We start from the raw sequence: 20,055 nt of genomic DNA, 5'->3' as shown, positions 1-20,055 counted from the left end.
ACACTGGGGCAGCACGGAGACACTGGGGCAGCACGGAGACACTGAGGCAGTACGGAGACATCGGGCAGGGGCAGAACGGAGACACTGGGGCAGCATGGAGACATCGGGCAGGGGCAAAACGGAGACACTGGGGCAGCACGGAGACACTGGGGCAGCACGGAGACATCGGGGCAGGGGCAGAACGGAGACACTGGGGCAGAACGGAGGCACTGGGGCAGCACGGAGACATCGGGCAGGGGCAGAACGGAGACACTGGGGCAGCACGGGGACACTGGGGCAGAACGGAGACACTGGGGCAGCACGGAGACACTGGGGCAGAACGGAAACACCGGGGGAGCACGGAGACACCGGGGAGCAGCAGCACGAAGACACCGGGGAGCAGCATCATGGATCCTGACAAGTAAGCAGATGTGCCGAACATCTGCAATCTATTCTTCACTGTGTTTTTCACTGCGTTTTTCACTTAAATGATCCTGTGTTCACTGTGTTCACTGTTTTTATTCTATTCTTCACTGTTCTTCACATCTGCTAACTTGGCGGGAGATAATATACGCGCAGAACAGTGAAGAATAGATTGCAGATGTTTGCATACATCTGCTAACTTATCAGAAGACATTCTATTTCAATTAAATAACACATTTTATTCCCGAACCATGGTCCCTTTGAAAAATGCTTGAGTCTCCCATTGACTTCAATGGGGCTCGTTATTCGAGACGAGCACTCGAGCATCAGGAAAAGTTCGTCTCGAATAACGAGCACTCGAGCATTTTAGTGCTCGCTCATCTCTACCACAAGTATTTCATTATAAAAAGGAAGTTTGTTTAAAAAACCCTATAAGTTATGGTATCGCTGTATGTGTATTGACGCTGACAAAAATATTTGTATGTTATTTTGGTTCAACAATAAAGGCAGAAATTTTTATTAGAAAAAAAAACTACTTAGTGTTTGCCTTCTTTTTTAAAATATACTGCACATAAAGGGTTAATAAAAGTCCAGTAGGATATATTGCTATTGAAAACTAAACTTGATCTCAAAAATAAAGTAAAACACCGAACAGCTATGGTGACAGAAAAATATAAAAGCTACAGCTTGTAGAGGAAAGAACTGAAAAATAAGGGTTAATTGCATTCTGTATAGCATCTATATATTTTTTAACCTTTTCACACGGCAGCCATTTTCCATTTTTGTATTTCTGTTTTTTACATTTCACTTTCAAAAGCCTTAATTATATTTCTGTTTACAGAGCTGAAGGAAAGCCTGCAAAACAAATTGTACTTTCAAGTGACTTCATTTAATATTCGGTACTATTTTACGGGAAGCTGCAAAGGTAAAACTGACATTTATTATTCCCAAACATTTAAGGTTTGAGAATTGATAGTTACTTTACAGACGAATACTACATCCCCTTTATTCTTTGGAACAGTATTCTCTTTTGGAAAAAAAAAAAAAACTGTATCTATTTTATAGTATGGTGTTATTCATTTGAGGGATGGGCTGACCTATTCACTGATACCAATTTAGGAACTTTATTGCCTTTTGATCAATGTTTATTAAAAATGCAAAGAGTAGCTAGAAAAATTTAATGTATAGGAAAATTATTTCTAGATTTTGATAAAACATCTAACATGTTTATAATTTTATTTGTTTATTTGAACTTTGAGGAAGATGATTTTAAATTTGAGTATTCAAGTACTTTCTTCTAGACCTTTCACGGGTTGGAACACTTTTGACCATGACACTTACTTGGTTAACATAGAAAATCAGGTATTTAATTTTTTTTTTTAGCATATTCTCTAAAAAAAAGTGCAAAGGAAGCCATTATCAACTAAAATGGAGAGTTTGTTTGGAAAAGGGATCATTTGCTATTTTACTGTGTACCACCCCTTACCGACATGTGACGTAATAGTACGTCACATGTCGGGTCGCGCTGCATGGAGAGGGCTCGCGGGCCGAGCCCTCTCCATAGCCGGTAAGTCTTTGCTGCATATTGCAGCGGTGTTTTACCGTGCCGGCGGCTTCAAAAAGACGTGACGTCATCGGTTAGTGGCGATCCGTTGCCATGGTAGCTTCGGGTCTCACGAAGACCCGAAGCTACTTCGGGTTAACCCATTCATTACCAAGTGCTGTCATCACATGGTAATGTATGAGTAGTAAAATCCCCATATACTGCCATACTGTAGTATGGCAGTATATGATAGGATCGATCAGACAACCTAGGGTTAAAGTACCCTAGGGAGTCTGAAAAATAGTAAAAATAAAAATTTAAAAAAAGTTGAAATAAAAAAATTATAATAAAAAAAACCTAAAAATTAAAATCACCCCCCTTTCCCTAGAATTGATATAAAAATAAATAAACAGTATAAATCATAAACACATTAGGTATTGCCGCGTCCGAAAATGCCCGATCTATCAAAATATGATAACGGTTTTTCACTGCGTTTAACCCCGTAACGGAAAACCGCGCCCAAAGTCGAAAATAGCACTTTTTTGCCATTTAAAATAATATTTAAAATTCTATAAAAAGTGATCAAAAGGTCGTACAGACCTAAAAATGATAACATTGTAAACGAAATCAAAATCCGCAAAAAAAAACCTCCACCCCAGCTCCATACACCAAAGTATGAAAAAGTTATTAGCCCCAGGATATGGCAAAATGCCCCCAAAAAAATTTGGACAGGAGGTTTTAATTTTTTTAAATATATGAAAACATTATAAAACCTATACAAATTTGGTATCCCCGTAATCGTACCGACCCAAAGAATAAAGAAGACATGTCATTTGGGGTGCACAGTGAAATCCGTAAAATCCAAGCCCACAAGAATACGGCACAAATGCGTTTTTTTACCAATTTCACTGCATTTGGAATTTTTTTCCCGCTTCCCAGTACAAGGCATGAAATATTAAATACCACTATTTTGAAGTGTAATTTGTTACGCAGAAAATAAGCCATCACACAGCTAAGTACATGGAAAAATAAAAAGGTTACAGATTTTTGAATGTGGGGAGTGAAAAATGAAAACGCAAAATCGAAAAAGGGCCGCGGCGGGAAGGGTTTAAATGACCATATTTTCATTACCCAGAAAGGTTATTAATAGAGATGAGCGAACACTAAAATGCTCGGGTACTCGTTATTCGAGACGAACTTTTCCCGATGCTCGAGTGCTCGTCTCGAATAACGAACCCCATTGAAGTCAATGGGAGACTCGAGCATTTTTCAAGGGGACCAAGGCTCTGCACAGGGAAGCTTGGCCAAACACCTGGGAACCTCAGAAAAGGATGGAAACACCACGGAAATGGACAGGAAACAGCAGGGGCAGCATGCATGGATGCCTCTGAGGCTGCATAATCGCACCATTATGCCAAAATTATGGGCAACAGCATGGCCATGACAGAGTGACAGAATGAAGCTAGATAGCATCTAAAACATCCAATAATTGACCCTGACACTATAGGGGACGGCATGCAGAGGCAGCGGCAGCAGGCTAGAGAGTGTCATGGCGACATACCCTAAATGGACTCAGGCTTCAAACCAATGGGTGGCAGAGAGGAACCAAAGGAGGTGAGCAAGAAGCGCTCAAATAATATCGGTACATGATAAAAGTTTGCCAGTATATTTTGTGGATTACACAGCAGGGTGGCGACAAAGTTAACATGGAAGCCATGAAAACAACCCAAAATTCTGCCTGACACAGCTCGTTTGATAAGGGGACCATGTATGGAGGCAGTGAACTAGTAGTAGATTAAAGGTGCTGCAGTTAAAACTATGTTAGTTGGATCTTGGCATGGAGCTGGCGCTCCGCTGCCAGGCGAGCTTTCGCCAATCCAAGCCCCTGTCTATAGGCTACTCCCCAAACAGCACTTCTAAGAACCTTTTGTATAAGATCAAGTGTAGTAGCGTTCTTATAAGTTTAGGATATGGCGGGTGAGGGGAATGTAAACAGATGCGCAAGAAGCGCTGAAATAATATCCCTAAATGGTAAAAGTTTGCAAGTATATTTTGGGGATTACACAGCAGGGTGGCGACAAAGTTAACAACTTTGATGTGGAATGCCCTGTAATAGCTCTTGGGCGGTGTGCCTTTTATCGCCTAGGCTCAGCAGTTTCAGCACCGCCTGCTGTCGCTTAGCGACGGCACTGCTGCTGTGCCTAGAGCTACCGACTGATGGCGCCATGCCCACGGATGGTAATTCGGAGGAGGAGGAGGTGGAGGAGGGGTGGGAGGAGGTATAGTAGGCCTTTGAGACCTGGACCGAGGTAGGCCCCGCAATTCTCTGCGTCGGCAGTATATGACCAGCCCCAGGGTCAGACTCGGTCCCAGCCTGCACCAAGTTAAGTGTAGTAGCGTTCTTATAAGTTTGGGATATGGCGGGTGAGGGGAATGTAAACAGATGCGCAAGAAGCGCATGATGCGCATGGAGCTGGCGTTCCGCTGCCAGGCGAGCTTTCGCCAATCCAAGCCCCTGTCTCTAGGCTACTCCCCAAACAGCACTTCTAAGAACCTTTTGTATAAGATCAAGTGTAGTAGCGTTCTTATAAGTTTAGGATATGCCGGGTGAGGGGAATGTAAACAGATGCGCAAGAAGCGCTGAAATAATATCCCTAAATGGTAAAAGTTTGCCAGTATATTTTGTGGATAACACAGCAGGGTGGCGACAAAGTTAACAACTTTGATGTGGAATCCATGAAAACAACCCAAATTTCTGCCTGACACACCTCGTTTGATAAAGGGACGATGTATGGAGGCAGCTATATGGACGACTTTTGGAGGTAGCAATGGAGACAACGTGTGGAGGCTGCTATGGAGACAATTTAATTTGGATAGTGCCTGTATGTGGCAGTCCCAAACATTTTTCAAACCAGAGGAGCAGGTAGGTGGCCCTCCAGTAAAATGGGATAGATTGAGTGCCTGTATGTGGCAGTCCCAAAAATGTTTCAAACCAGAGGAGCAGGTAGGTGGCCCTCCAGTAAAATGGAATAGATTGAGTGCCTGTATGTGGCAGTCCCAAAAATTGTTCAAACCAGAGGAGCAGGTAGGTGGCCCTGCAGTAAAATGGAATAGATTGAGTGCCTGTATGTGGCAGTCCCAAAAATTGTTCAAACCAGAGGAGCAGGTAGGTGGCCCTGCAGTAAAATGGAATAGATTGAGTGCCTGTATGTGGCAGTCCCAAAAATGTTTCAAACCAGAGGAGCAGGTAGGTGGCCCTCCAGTAAAATGGAATAGATTGAGTGCCTGTATGTGGCAGTCCCAAAAATTGTTCAAACCAGAGGAGCAGGTAGGTGGCCCTGCAGTAAAATGGAATAGATTGAGTGCCTGTATGTGGCAGTCCCAAAAATGTTTCAAACCAGAGGAGCAGGTAGGTGGCCCTCCAGTAAAATGGAATAGATTGAGTGCCTGTATGTGGCAGTCCCAAAAATTGTTCAAACCAGAGGAGCAGGTAGGTGGCCCTGCAGTAAAATGGAATAGATTGAGTGCCTGTATGTGGCAGTCCCAAAATTTTTTTAAAACAGAGGACCGGGTAGGTGGCCCTCCAGAAAAATGGAATAGATTGAGTGCCTGTATGTGGCACTCACAAAAATTGTTTCAAACAGAGGACCGGGTAGGTGGCCCTCCAGAAAAATTAAATGCATGAAGTACTATAGCAAGAGCCAGTGGGCCCTGTCAAAAAATAGCCATTTTCCTCTGCTTTACTGTACAAAGAGGAGGAGAAGGAGGAAAATGAGGAGGAGGAGGAGGAGTGGATCAATTATTCAGGTTGAGCTTCCTTCACCTGGTGGAGATTGGAAATTCTGAGAAATCCAGCCTTTATTCATTTTAATAAGCGTCAGCCTGTCAGCGCTGTCAGTCGACAGGCGTGTACGCTTATCGGTGATGATGCCACCAGCTGCACTGAAAACCCGCTCGGACAAGACGCTAGCGGCAGGGCAGGCAAGAACCTCCAAGGCGTACAGCGCCAGTTCGTGCCACATGTCCAGCTTTGAAACCCAGTAGTTGTAGGGAGCTGTGTGATCATTTAGGACGATGGTATGGTCAGCTACGTACTCCCTCACCATCTTTCTGTAAAGATCAGCCCTACTCTGCCGAGACTGGGGACTGGTGACAGTGTCTTGCTGGGGTGACATAAAGCTGGCAAAAGCCTTGTAAAGCGTACCCTTGCCAGTGCTGGACAAGCTGCCTGCTCGCCTACTCTCCCTCGCTACTTGTCCCGCAGAACTACGCACTCTGCCGCTAGCGCTGTCAGAAGGGAAATACTGTTTCAGCTTGTGCACCAGGGCCTGCTGGTATTCATGCATTCTCACACTCCTTTCCTCTCCAGGGATGAGAGTGGGAAGATTTTGCTTGTACCGTGGGTCCAGGAGAGTGAACACCCAGTAATCGGTGCTGGAATAAATTCTTTGAACGCGAGGGTCACGGGATAGGCAGCCTAGCATGAAATCTGCCATATGCGCCAGAGTACCAACGCGTAAGAATTCACTCCCCTCACTGGCCTGACTGTCCATTTCCTCCTCCTCCAACTCCTCTTCTTCTGCCCATACACGCTGAACAGTGAAGGACTCAACAATGGTCCCCTCTTGTGTCTCGCCAACATTCTCCTCCTCTTCCTCCTCATCCTCCTCCACCTCCACCTCCTCCGATATGCGCTGAGAAACAGACCTCAGGGTGCTTTGGCTATCAACAAGGGAATATTCTTCCCCCGTCTCTTGTGACGAGCGCAAAGCTTCCGACTTCATGCTGACCAGAGAGTTTTTCAACAGGCCAAGCAGCGGGATGGTGAGGCTGATGATGGCGGCATCGCCACTGACCATCTGTGTTGACTCCTCAAAGTTACTCAGCACCTGACAGATATCAGACATCCACGTCCACTCCTCATTGTAGACTTGAGGAAGCTGACTGACCTGACTACCAGTTCTGGTGGAAGTTGACATCTGGCAGTCTACAATCGCTCGGCGCTGCTGGTAAACTCTGGATAACATGGTCAGTGTTGAATTCCACCTCGTGGGCACGTCGCACAACAGTCGGTGAGCGGGCAGTTGGAGGCGGCGCTGCGCTGCCCTGAGAGTGGCAGCATCTGGGCTGGACTTCCTGAAATGCGCACAGATGCGGCGCACCTTCGTGAGCAAATCAGACAGATTGGGGTATGTCTTGAGGAAACGCTGCACTATCAGATTTAACACATGGGCCAGGCATGGCACATGTGTCAGTCTGCCGAGTTGCAGAGCCGCCACCAGGTTACGGCCGTTGTCACACACAACCATTCCCGGCTTGAGGTTCAGCGGTGCCAGCCACAGATCAGTCTGCGCCGTGATGCCCTGTAATAGCTCTTGGGCGGTGTGCCTTTTGTCGCCTAGGCTCAGCAGTTTGAGCACCGCCTGCTGTCGCTTAGCGACGGCACTGCTGCTGTGCCTAGAGCTACCGACTGATGGCGCCGTGCCCACGGATGGTAGTTCGGAGGAGGAGGTGGAGGAGGGGTGGGAGGAGGAGGAGGCATAGTAGGCCTGAAACACCTGGACCGAGGTAGGCCCCGCAATCCTCGGCGTCGGCAGTATATGAGCAGCCCCAGGGTCAGACTCGGTCCCAGCCTCCACCAAGTTAACCCAATGTGCCGTCAGCGATATATAGTGGCCCTGCCCGGCAGCACTCGTCCACGTGTCCGTGGTCAGGTGGACCTTGTCAGAAACGGCGTTGGTCAGGGCACGGATGATGTTGTCTGACACGTGCTGGTGCAGGGCTGGGACGGCACATCGGGAAAAGTAGTGGCGGCTGGGGACCGAATACCGAGGGGCGGCCGCCGCCATGAGGTTGCGAAAGGCCTCGGTCTCTACTAGCCTATAGGGCAGCATCTCCAGGCTAAGCAATCTGGAGATGTGCACATTAAGGGCTTGGGCGTGCGGGTGGGTTGCACTATATTTGCGTTTCCGCTCCAGCGTCTGGGGTATGGAGAGCTGAACGCTGGTGGATGCTGTGGAGGATCGTGGAGGCGACGATGGGGTTTTTGTGCCAGGGTCCTGGGCAGGGGGCTGACTAGCAGCTGACACAGGGGAAGGAGCAGTGGTGTGCACGGCCGGAGGTGAACGGGCTTGTTGCCACTGAGTGGGGTGCTTAGCATTCATATGCCTGCGCATACTGGTGGTAGTTAAGCTAGTAGTGGTGGAACCCCTGCTGAGCCTGGTTTGGCAAATGTTGCACACCACAGTCCGTCGGTCATCCGGTGTTTCCTTAAAGAACCTCCACACTTCTGAAGATCTAGCCCTCGCCGCAAGAGCCCTCACCATGGGAGCTTCACTAGTTGACAGTGGCGCTGATGCACCAGCTCTGGCCCTGCCTCTCCGTCTGGCCCCACCACTGCCTCTTCCAACCTGTTCAGGTCGAGGACTCTCCTCCGTCTCAGAAGCACTGTGTTCACCCGGCCTCTCAACCCAGCTTGGGTCTGTCACCTCATCATCCTCCGATCCCTCAGTCTGCTCCCCCCTCGGACTTCCTGCCCTGACAACAACTTCCCCACTGTCTGACAACCGTGTCTCCTCATCGTCGGACACCTCTTTACACACTTCCACTACGTCAAGAAGGTCATCATCACCCACAGACTGTGACTGGTGGAAAACCTGGGCATCGGAAAATTGCTCAGCAGCAACCGGACAAGTGGTTTGTGACTGTGGGAAGGGTCCAGAAAACAGTTCCTCAGAGTATGCCGGTTCAAATGCCAAATTTTCCTGGGAGGGGGCAGACTGGGGGGGAGGAGGCTGAGGTGCAGGAGCTGGAGGAGTGGGGATTTCGGTGACATGGGTGGACTGCGTGGAAGACTGACTGGTGGTGGACAAATTGCTCGAAGCATTGTCAGCAATCCACGACATCACCTGTTCGCACTGTTCTGGCCTCAACAGTGCTCTACCACGAGTCCCAGTAACTTCAGACATGAACCTAGGGAGTGTAGCTCTGCGGCGTTCCCCTGCTCCCTCATCAGCAGGTGGTGTCTCACCCCGCCCAGGACCACGGCCTCTGACCCCTGCAGTAGTTGGACGCCCACGTCCCCGCCCTCGTCCTCTACCCCTAGCCCTCGGGTTAAACATTTTTAAAATGAGAGTTATAACTTTTTTTTTTTTTTTACTTCTTTTTGTTTTTTTTGGTGTTTTTTTGTGTTTTTTTTTTTTTTGTGTTTTTTTTTTTTTTTTGAGTTTTTAAAACCAAACAATCCTATCCTATTGCTATGGCTATTTTCTAGCCAAGTATCAAAGGAAGCACACTACTATGCCAGATGAGATGACACTGAGTTATTGCCTAATAGAAATCCAACCCCTACTGAATTTTGCCACTTCGGCCTTTGCTATGGATATGTGCGCCACTAAGCGCAGAACACAGCGGTCGCAAGTCTCACTACAAATTGCTCAGAATTGGCAAGTACATGCACTGCAGAAACTACAGCCACCAGCAGATCAACCAGAAATCAAATATATAGAACGCTACTGTAGGCTTCAAGAAGCTGTTTGTATTCTCCTATGGCTATTTTCTAGCCAAGTATCAAAGGAAGCACACTACTATGCCAGATGAGATGACACTGAGTTATTGCCTAATAGAAATCCAACCCCTACTGAATTTTGCCACTTCGGCCTTTGCTATGGATATGTGCGCCACTAAGCGCAGAACACAGCGGTCGCAAGTCTCACTACAAATTGCTCAGAATTGGCAAGTACATGCACTGCAGAAACTACAGCCACCAGCAGATCAACCAGAAATCAAATATATAGAACGCTACTGTAGGCTTCAAGAAGCTGTTTGTATTCTCCTATGGCTATTTTCTAGCCAAGTATCAAAGAAAGCACACTACTATGCCAGATGAGATGACACTGAGTTATTGCCTAATAGAAATCCAACCCCTACTGAATTTTGCCACTTCGGCCTTTGCTATGGATATGTGCGCCACTAAGCGCAGAACACAGCGGTCGCAAGTCTCACTACAAATTGCTCAGAATTGGCAAGTACATGCACTGCAGAAACTACAGCCACCAGCAGATCAACCAGAAATCAAATATATAGAACGCTACTGTAGGCTTCAAGAAGCTGTTTGTATTCTCCTATGGCTATTTTCTAGCCAAGTATCAAAGGAAGCACACTACTATGCCAGATGAGATGACACTGAGTTATTGCCTAATAGAAATCCAACCCCTACTGAATTTTGCCACTTCGGCCTTTGCTATGGATATGTGCGCCACTAAGCGCAGAACACAGCGGTCGCAAGTCTCACTACAAATTGCTCAGAATTGGCAAGTACATGCACTGCAGAAACTACAGCCACCAGCAGATCAACCAGAAATCAAATATATAGAACGCTACTGTAGGCTTCAAGAAGCTGTTTGTATTCTCCTATGGCTATTTTCTAGCCAAGTATCAAAGGAAGCACACTACTATGCCAGATGAGATGACACTGAGTTATTGCCTAATAGAAATCCAACCCCTACTGAATTTTGCCACTTCGGCCTTTGCTATGGATATGTGCGCCACTAAGCGCAGAACACAGCGGTCGCAAGTCTCACTACAAATTGCTCAGAATTGGCAAGTACATGCACTGCAGAAACTACAGCCACCAGCAGATCAACCAGAAATCAAATATATAGAACGCTACTGTAGGCTTCAAGAAGCTGTTTGTATTCTCCTATGGCTATTTTCTAGCCAAGTATCAAAGGAAGCACACTACTATGCCAGATGAGATGACACTGAGTTATTGCCTAATAGAAATCCAACCCCTACTGAATTTTGCCACTTCGGCCTTTGCTATGGATATGTGCGCCACTAAGCGCAGAACACAGCGGTCGCAAGTCTCACTACAAATTGCTCAGAATTGGCAAGTACATGCACTGCAGAAACTACAGCCACCAGCAGATCAACCAGAAATCAAATATATAGAACGCTACTGTAGGCTTCAAGAAGCTGTTTGTATTCTCCTATGGCTATTTTCTAGCCAAGTATCAAAGGAAGCACACTACTATGCCAGATGAGATGACACTGAGTTATTGCCTAATAGAAATCCAACCCCTACTGAATTTTGCCACTTCGGCCTTTGCTATGGATATGTGCGCCACTAAGCGCAGAACACAGCGGTCGCAAGTCTCACTACAAATTGCTCAGAATTGGCAAGTACATGCACTGCAGAAACTACAGCCACCAGCAGATCAACCAGAAATCAAATATATAGAACGCTACTGTAGGCTTCAAGAAGCTGTTTGTATTCTCCTATGGCTATTTTCTAGCCAAGTATCAAAGGAAGCACACTACTATGCCAGATGAGATGACACTGAGTTATTGCCTAATAGAAATCCAACCCCTACTGAATTTTGCCACTTCGGCCTTTGCTATGGATATGTGCGCCACTAAGCGCAGAACACAGCGGTCGCAAGTCTCACTACAAATTGCTCAGAATTGGCAAGTACATGCACTGCAGAAACTACAGCCACCAGCAGATCAACCAGAAATCAAATATATAGAACGCTACTGTAGGCTTCAAGAAGCTGTTTGTATTCTCCTATGGCTATTTTCTAGCCAAGTATCAAAGGAAGCACACTACTATGCCAGATGAGATGACACTGAGTTATTGCCTAATAGAAATCCAACCCCTACTGAATTTTGCCACTTCGGCCTTTGCTATGGATATGTGCGCCACTAAGCGCAGAACACAGCGGTCGCAAGTCTCACTACAAATTGCTCAGAATTGGCAAGTACATGCACTGCAGAAACTACAGCCACCAGCAGATCAACCAGAAATCAAATATATAGAACGCTACTGTAGGCTTCAAGAAGCTGTTTGTATTCTCCTATGGCTATTTTCTAGCCAAGTATCAAAGGAAGCACACTACTATGCCAGATGAGATGACACTGAGTTATTGCCTAATAGAAATCCAACCCCTACTGAATTTTGCCACTTCGGCCTTTGCTATGGATATGTGCGCCACTAAGCGCAGAACACAGCGGTCGCAAGTCTCACTACAAATTGCTCAGAATTGGCAAGTACATGCACTGCAGAAACTACAGCCACCAGCAGATCAACCAGAAATCAAATATATAGAACGCTACTGTAGGCTTCAAGAAGCTGTTTGTATTCTCCTATGGCTATTTTCTAGCCAAGTATCAAAGGAAGCACACTACTATGCCAGATGAGATGACACTGAGTTATTGCCTAATAGAAATCCAACCCCTACTGAATTTTGCCACTTCGGTCTTTGCTATGGATATGTGTGCCACTAAGAGCTAAACACAACGGTAGCAAGTCCCCCTGCTAATTCCTCACAAAATGGTAAAAGATGCAAATTAAAATAAAAAAAGTAGAACGTTATTGTAGCCCTAAGAAGGGCTGTTGGGTTCTTTGAGAATCACTCCTGCCTAACAGTAAGCTAATAGAACACCCTAACGCTTTCCCTGACCAGCAGCAGCTCTCTCCCTAGCGGCATCCAGAGACAGAATGATCCGAGCAGCGCGGCCAGCGGCTAGTCTATCCCAGGGTCACCTGATCTGGCCAGCCAACCACTGCTATCGACGTGTAAGGGTACCACGTCATGCTGGGTGGAGTGCAGAGTCTCCTGGCTTGTGATTGGCTCTGTTTCTGGCCGCCAAAAAGCAAAACGGCGGGAGCTGCCATTTTCTCGAGCGGGCGAAGTATTCGTTCGAGTAACGAGCAGTTTCGAGTACCCTAATGCTCGACCGAGCATCAAGCTCGGACGAGCATGTTCGCTCATCTCTAGTTATTAACCTTGTAAGGGTTTATTGCTGGAAATCCATGTGGCAACCCTTTGCGCCTCCAGACTATTACTTTGGGGTCATTTTTCTACAGGCTTTTCTCTTTGTTTTCTTTTATATTTTTAACTCTGCAGAATTGTGCTGACTAAAGATAAATGACCCAATTCAGTCAAAAGGAAGAGAGTAGAGATGAGCGAACATACTCGTCCGAGCTTGATGCTCGTTCGAGCATTAGCGTACTCGAAACTGCTCGTTGCTCGGACGAATACTTCGCCCGCTCGAGAAAATGGCATCTCCCGCCGTTTTGCTTTTTGGCGGCCAGAAACAGAGCCAATCACAAGCCAGGAGACTCTGCACTCCACCCAGCATGACGTGGTACCCTTACACGTCGATAGCAGTGGTTGGCTGGCCAGATCAGGTGACCCTGGAATAGACTAGCCCCTGTCCGCGCTGCTCGGATCATTCTGTGTCTGGATGCGGCTAGGGAGAGAGCTGCTGCTGGTCAGGGAAAGCGTTAGGCTGTTCTATTAGAATAGTGTTAGGCAGGAGTGATTCTACAAGAACCCAACAGCCCTTCTTAGGGCTACAATAACGTTATACATTTTTTTTTTTATTTGCTTGTGGCTGGGCTTGCTGGCACTAGAAGTGCAGCTAGTACCATATTGTGAGGAATTTGCTGGGAGACCTGCTACCGTTGTGTTTAGCTCTTAGTGACACACATATCCACCTCAAACACCAAAGTGGGACAATTTATTAGGGGTTTGATTTGAATTAGGCAGAGTCTGCTGATTTATTTATTTTTTTTACCTTTATTTCATTTTATAGCTCAAACTCATCTTGCAAAGCAGTGTGCTTTCAGTGTCGGCTACAAAATAGCCATAGGAGAACCCCAACGGCTTACTTAGGCCTACAATAGCGTTATATTTTCCTTTTTTTTGTTTGCTTGTGGCTGGGCTTGCTGGCATTAGTAGTGCAGCTAGTACCATATTGTGAGGAATTTGCTGGGAGACCTGCGACCGTTGTGTTTAGCTCTTAGTGACACGCATATCCACCTCAAACACCGAAGTGGGACAATTTATTATGGGTTTGATTAGAATTAGGCACAGTCTGCTGATTTATTTATTTTTTTTACCTTTATTTCATTTTATAGCTCAAACTCATCTTGCAAAGCAGTGTGCTTTCAGTGTCGGCTACAAAATAGCCATAGGAGAACCCCAACGGCTTTCTTAGGAACTACAATAGCGTTATATTTTCCTTTTTTTTTGTTTGCTTGTTGCTGGGCTTGCTGGCATTAGTAGTGCAGCTAGTACCATATTGTGAGGAATTTGCTGGGAGACCTGCGACCGTTGTGTTTAGCTCTTAGTGACACGCATATCCACCTCAAACACCGAAGTGGGACAATTTATTAGGAGTTTGATTAGAATTAGGCAGAGTCTGCTGATTTATTTTTTTTTTTTACCTTTATTTCATTTTATAGCTCAAACTCATCTTGCAAAGCAGTGTGCTTTCAGTGTCGGCTACAAAATAGCCATAGGAGAACCCCAACGGCTTACTTAGGCCTACAATAGCGTTATATTTTCCTTTTTCGGATTGCTTGTGGCTGGGCTTGCTGGCATTAGTAGTGCAGCTAGTACCATACTGTGAGGAATTTGCTGGGAGACCTGCGACCGTTGTGTTTAGCTCTTAGTGACACGCATATCCACCTCAAACACCGAAGTGGGACAATTTATTAGGGGTTTGATTAGAATTAGGCACAGTCTGCTGATTTATTTATTTTTTTTACCTTTATTTCATTTTATAGCTCAAACTCATCAGGCACAGCACAAAATCCAGTTGTGTGCTGTCAGTGTAGGTTAGAAACTAGCCATAGCAATAGGAAAGCAATGTTTTGTTAAAAAAATATTAAAAATAAAAAAAAAATAAACACAAAAAAAAAATTAAAAGTTTACACTTTAATTTGGAAAATGTTTAACCCGAGGGCTAGGGGTAGAGGACGAGGGTGTGGACGTGGGCGTCCAACTACTGCAGGGGTCAGAGACCGTGGTCCTGGGCGGGGTGAGACACCACCTACTGATGAGGTAGCAGGGGAACGCCGCAGAGCTACACTCCCTAGGTTCATCATGTCTCAAGTTACTGGGACTCGTGGTAGAGCACTGTTGAGGCCAGAACAGTGCGAAGAGGTGATGTCGTGGATTGCGGACAATGCTTCTATCCATTTGTCCACCAGTCAGTCTTCCACGCAGTCCACCCATGTCACCGAAATCAGCACTCCTCCGGCTCCTCCACCTCAGCCTCCTTCCCCCCAGTCTGCCCCCTCCCAGCAAAATTTGACATTTGAAGCAGCATACTCTGAGGAACTGTTTTCTGGACCCTTCCCACAGTCACAAACCACTTGTCCGGTTGCTGCTGAGCAATTTTCCGATGCCCAGGTATTCCACCAGTCGCAGTCTGTGGGTGATGATGACATTATTGACGTAGTGGAAGAAGTGTGTAAAGAGGTGTCGGACGATGAGGAGACACGGTTGTCAGACAGTGGTGAAGTTGTTGTCAGGGCAGGAAGTCCGAGGGGGGAGCAGACTGAGGGATCGGAGGATGATGAGGTGACAGACCCAAGCTGGGTTGATAGGCCGGGTGAACACAGTGCTCCTGAGACGGAGGCGAGTCCTATAGCAGAACAGGTTGGAAGAGGCAGTGGTGGGGCCAGACGGAGAGGCAGGGCCAGAGCTGGTGCATCAGCGCCAAATGTTGCCCGTAGTCAAGCTCCCGTGGCGAGGGCTAGATTTTCAGAAGTCTGGAGGTTCTTTAAAGAAACACCGGATGACCAACGGACTGTGGTGTGCAACCTTTGCCAAACCAGGATCAGCAGGGGTTCCACCACTACTAGCTTAACTACCACCAATATGCGCAGGCATATGAATGCTAAACACCCCACTCAATGTCACCAAGCCCGTTCACCTCCAGCCGGGCACACCACTGCTCCTTCCCCTGTGTCATGTGCTAGTCAGCCCCCTGCCCAGGGCCACGGCCCAAACACCTCCCGTGCGAAAACCCCATCTTCTCCTCCACGATCCTCCACAGCATCCACCAGCGTTCAGCTCTCCATACCCCAGACGCTGGAGCGCAAAAGGAAGTATAGCGCAACCCACCCACATGCCCAAGCCCTCAACGTCCACATCTCCAAGTTGCTTAGCCTTGAGATGCTGCCCTATAGGCTGGTAGAGACCGAGGCCTTTCGAAACCTCATGGTGACGGACACCCCTCGGTAGTCGGTCCCTAGCAGCCACTACTTTTCCCGATGTGCTGTCCCAGCCCTGCACAAGCACGTGTCAGAGAACATCATCCGTGCCCTGACCAACGCCGTTTCTGACAAGGTCCACCTGACCACGGACACGTGGACGAGTGCTGCCGGGCAGGGCCACTATATATCGCTGACGGCACATTGGGTTAACTTGGTGGAGGCTGGGACCGAGTCTTACTCTGGGGCTGCTCATATACTGCCAACGCCGAGGATTGCGGGGCCTACCTTGGTCCAGGTCTCAAAGGCCTACTATGCCTCCTCCTCCTCCCACCCCTCCTCAACCTCCTCCTCCTCCGAATTACCATCCGTGGGCATGGCGCCATCAGTCGGTAGCTCTAGGCACAGCAGCAGTGCCGTCGCTAAGCGACAGCAGGCGTTGCTCAAACTGCTGAGCCTAGGCGATAAAAGGCACACCCAAGAGTTATTACAGGGCATCACGGCGCAGACTGATCTGTGGCTGGCACCGCTGAACCTGAAGCCAGGCATGGTTGTGTGTGACAACGGCCGTAACCTGGTGGCGGCTCTGCAACTCGGCAGACTGACACATGTGCCATGCCTGGCCCATGTGTTAAATCTCATAGTTCAGCGTTTCCTCAAGACATACCCCAATCTGTCTGATTTGCTCACGAAGGTGCGCCGCATCTGTTGTGCGACGTGCCCACGAGGTGGAATTCAACATTAACCATGTTATCCAGAGTTTACCTGCAGCGCAGAGCAATTGTAGACTGCCAGATGTCAACTTCCACCAGAAATGGTAGTCAGGTCAGTCAGCTTCCTCAAGTCTACAATGAGGAGTGGACGTGGATGTCTGATATCTGTCAGGTGCTGAGTAACTTTGAGGAGTCAACACAGATGGTCAGTGGCGATGCCGCCATCATCAGCCTCACCATCCCGCTGCTTGGCCTGTTGAAAAACTCTCTGGTCAGCATGAAGTCGGAAGCTTTGCGTTCATCACAAGAGACGGGGGAAGAAGATTCCCTTGTTGATAGCCAAAGCACCCTTAGGTCTGTTTCTCAGCGCATATCGGAGGAGGTGGAGGAGGATGAGGAGGAAGAGGAGGAGAATGTTGGCGAGACAGAAGAGGGGACCATTGTGCAGTCCTTCACTGTTCAGCGTGTATGGGCAGAAGAAGAGGAGTTGGAGGAGTTGGAGGAGGAGGAAATGGGCAGTCAGGCCAGTGAGGGGAGTGAATTTTTGCGCTTTGGGACTCTGGCGCATATGGCAGATTTCATGCTAGACTACCTATCCCGTGACCCTCGCGTTCAAAGAATTTATTCCAGCACCGATTACTGGGTATTCACTCTCCTGGACCCACGGTACAAGCAAAATCTTTCCACTCTCATCCCTAGAGAGGAAAGGAGTGTGAGAATGCATGAATACCAGCAGGCCCTGGTGCACAAGCTGAAACAGTATTTCCCTTCTGACAGCGCTAGCGGCAGAGGGCGTACTTCTGCGGGACAAGTAGCGAGGGAGAGTAGGCGAGCAGGCAGCTTGTCCAGCACTGGCAGGGGTACGCTTTACAAGGCCTTTGCCAGTTTTATGTCACCCCAGCAAGACACTGTCACCTGTCCCCAGTCTCGGCAGAGTAGGGCTGATCTTTACAGAAAGATGGTGAGGGAGTACGTAGCTGACCATAACATCGTCCTCAATGATCACACAGCTCCCTACAACTACTGGGTTTCAAATCTGGACATGTGGCCCGAACTGGCGCTGCACGCCTTGGAGGTTCTTGCCTGCCCTGCCGCTAGCGTGTTGTCCGAGCGGGTTTTCAGTGAAGCTGGTGGCCTCATCACCGATAAGCGTACACGCCTGTCGACTGACAGCGCTGACAGGCTGACGCTTATCAAGATGAATAAAGCCTGGATTTCTCCGGATTTTCATTCTCCAACAGGTGAAAGAAGCTTAACCTGAATAATGTATGCACTCCTCCTTCTCATTGTCCTCCTTCTCCTCCTCTTTGTACACTAAAGCATAGGAAACTGGCTATTTTTTGCCAGGGCCAACTGGCTCTAGCTATAGTACTCTATGTATTTAATTTTTCTGGAGGGCCACCTACCTGCTCCTCTGGTTTGAAAACTTTTTTGGACTGCCACATACAGGCACTCAATTTATTTAATTTTTCTGGAGGACCACCTACCTGCTCCTCTGGTTTGAAAACTTTTTTGGACTGCCACATACAGGCACTATCCAAATTAAATTGTCTCCATAGAAGCCTCCACATGTCGTCTTTTTAGCTGGCTCCACACGTTGTCTCCATTGCTACCTCCACACGTCATCGCCATAGCTGCCTCCAAAAGTCGTCCATATAGCTGCCTCCATACATGGTCTCCTTATCAAACGAACTGTGTCAGGCAGAATTTTGGGTTGTTTTCATGGATTCCACATCAAACTTGTTAACTTTGTCGTCACCCTGCTGTGTAATCCACAAAATATACTGGCAAACTTTTATCATTTACCAATATTATTTCAGTGCTTCTTGCGCATCTGTTTACATTCCCCTCACCCGCCATATCCTAAACTTATAAGAACGCTACTACACTTGATCTTATACAAAAGGTTCTTAGAAGTGCTGTTTGGGGAGTAGCCTAGAGACAGGGGCTTGGAATGGCGAAAGCTCGCCTGGCAGCGGAGCGCCAGCTCCATCTCAAGATCCAACTAACATAGTTTTAACTGCAGCACCTTTAATCTACTATTAGTTCACTGCCTCCATACATCGTCCCCTTATCAAACGAGCTGTGTCAGGAAGAATTTTCAGGTGTTTCACCAGATACATAGTGGAACGCGGCCCATGTGTCGCCGCCATGCTGGAGACCTGAAGTTGCAATCATAGCAGCACAATATGGATGCCCCATACTGTCGCTCTTAATCATGGAACCATTTCCGTAAAAACAATTAAAAATAGAACCACTATGCTATTCCATTATTCCTAGGTGAAATATTCAAACGACCCGGCCGCTTTGAAAATTATAATTTTTTCAAAGTAAACACTTCTGGCCCCCAGGCCCATTTTGGGTGGGGAGGAGCCGAGAGACAGGGGCTTGGACAGGCGAAATCTCGCCTTTCAGTGGACCGCCAGCTCCATCCCAAGATTAGGCAGCCTCAGAGGCATCCATGCATGCTGCCCCTGCTGTTTCCTGTCCATTTTGCCTCCACGATCCTCCACAGCGTCCACCAATGTCTCATTTCAACTCTCTATACCCCAGACGCTGGAGCACGAGAGGATATGCAGCACATCATCCGATTATCATACGAGCTGTGTCAGGCAGAATTTTCAGGTGTTTCACCAGATACATAGTGGAACTCGGCCCATCTGTCGCCGCCATGCTGGAGACCTGAAGTTGCAATCATAGCAGCGCAATATGAATGCCCCATACTGTCGCTCTTAATCATGGAAGTCGTCTCCATTGCTGCCTCCACATGTTGTCCCCTTATCAAAAGAGCTGTGTCAGGCTCATTTTTAGGGTGTTTCACCAGATACGTTATGGAACTTGGTCACTATGTCGACACCATGCTGTGTTATCGACTAAATATACCGTCAACCTTTTGTTCACATAGGAAATCATTTCACCTCCTTTGGTAAAACCTGAGTCCATTTAGGGTATGTTGCCATGAGACTCTCTAGCCTGCCACTGCTGCCGCTGCCTCTGCATGCCGTCCCCTATAGTGTCAGGGTCAATTATTGCATGTTTTAGATGCTATCTAGCCTCATTCGGTCATGGCCATGCTGTTGCCCATAATTTTGGCATAATGGTGCGATTAAGCAGCCTCAGAGGCATCCATGCATGCTGCCCCTGCTGTTTCCTGTCCACTTCCTTGGTGTTTCCATCCTTTTCTGAGGTTCCCAGGTGTTTGGCCAAGCTTCCCTGTGCAGAGCCTTGGTCCCCTTGAAAAAAGCCCGAGTCTCCCATTGACTTCAATGGGGCTCGTTATTCGAGACGAGCACTCGAGCATCGGGAAAAGTTTGTCTCGAATAACGAGTACCCGAGCATTTTAGTGCTCGCTCATCTCTAGAAGGGAGCCTTTGTTTCATTATTGC

General features: G+C 47.5%; 1 long non-coding RNA gene across 1 annotated transcript in view; it reads left to right on the top strand.

The window, feature by feature from the left end:
- Positions 1 to 20,055, top strand: part of LOC140135207 (uncharacterized) — a 44,421-nt gene that overhangs the window by 18,719 nt on the left and 5,647 nt on the right. Inside the window, exon 2 of the long non-coding RNA XR_011856486.1 lies at positions 1,244 to 1,327. This is a non-coding gene — a long non-coding RNA (uncharacterized lncRNA). The remainder of the gene's footprint in view (positions 1 to 1,243; positions 1,328 to 20,055) is intronic.

Source organism: Engystomops pustulosus, chromosome 6 (genome assembly GCF_040894005.1).
Source record: "Engystomops pustulosus chromosome 6, aEngPut4.maternal, whole genome shotgun sequence".
NCBI classification, from domain to species: Eukaryota; Metazoa; Chordata; class Amphibia; order Anura; family Leptodactylidae; genus Engystomops; species Engystomops pustulosus.
Note: the sequence above shows the minus strand (reverse complement) of the source record. Positions and strands in the feature narration are given on the sequence as shown.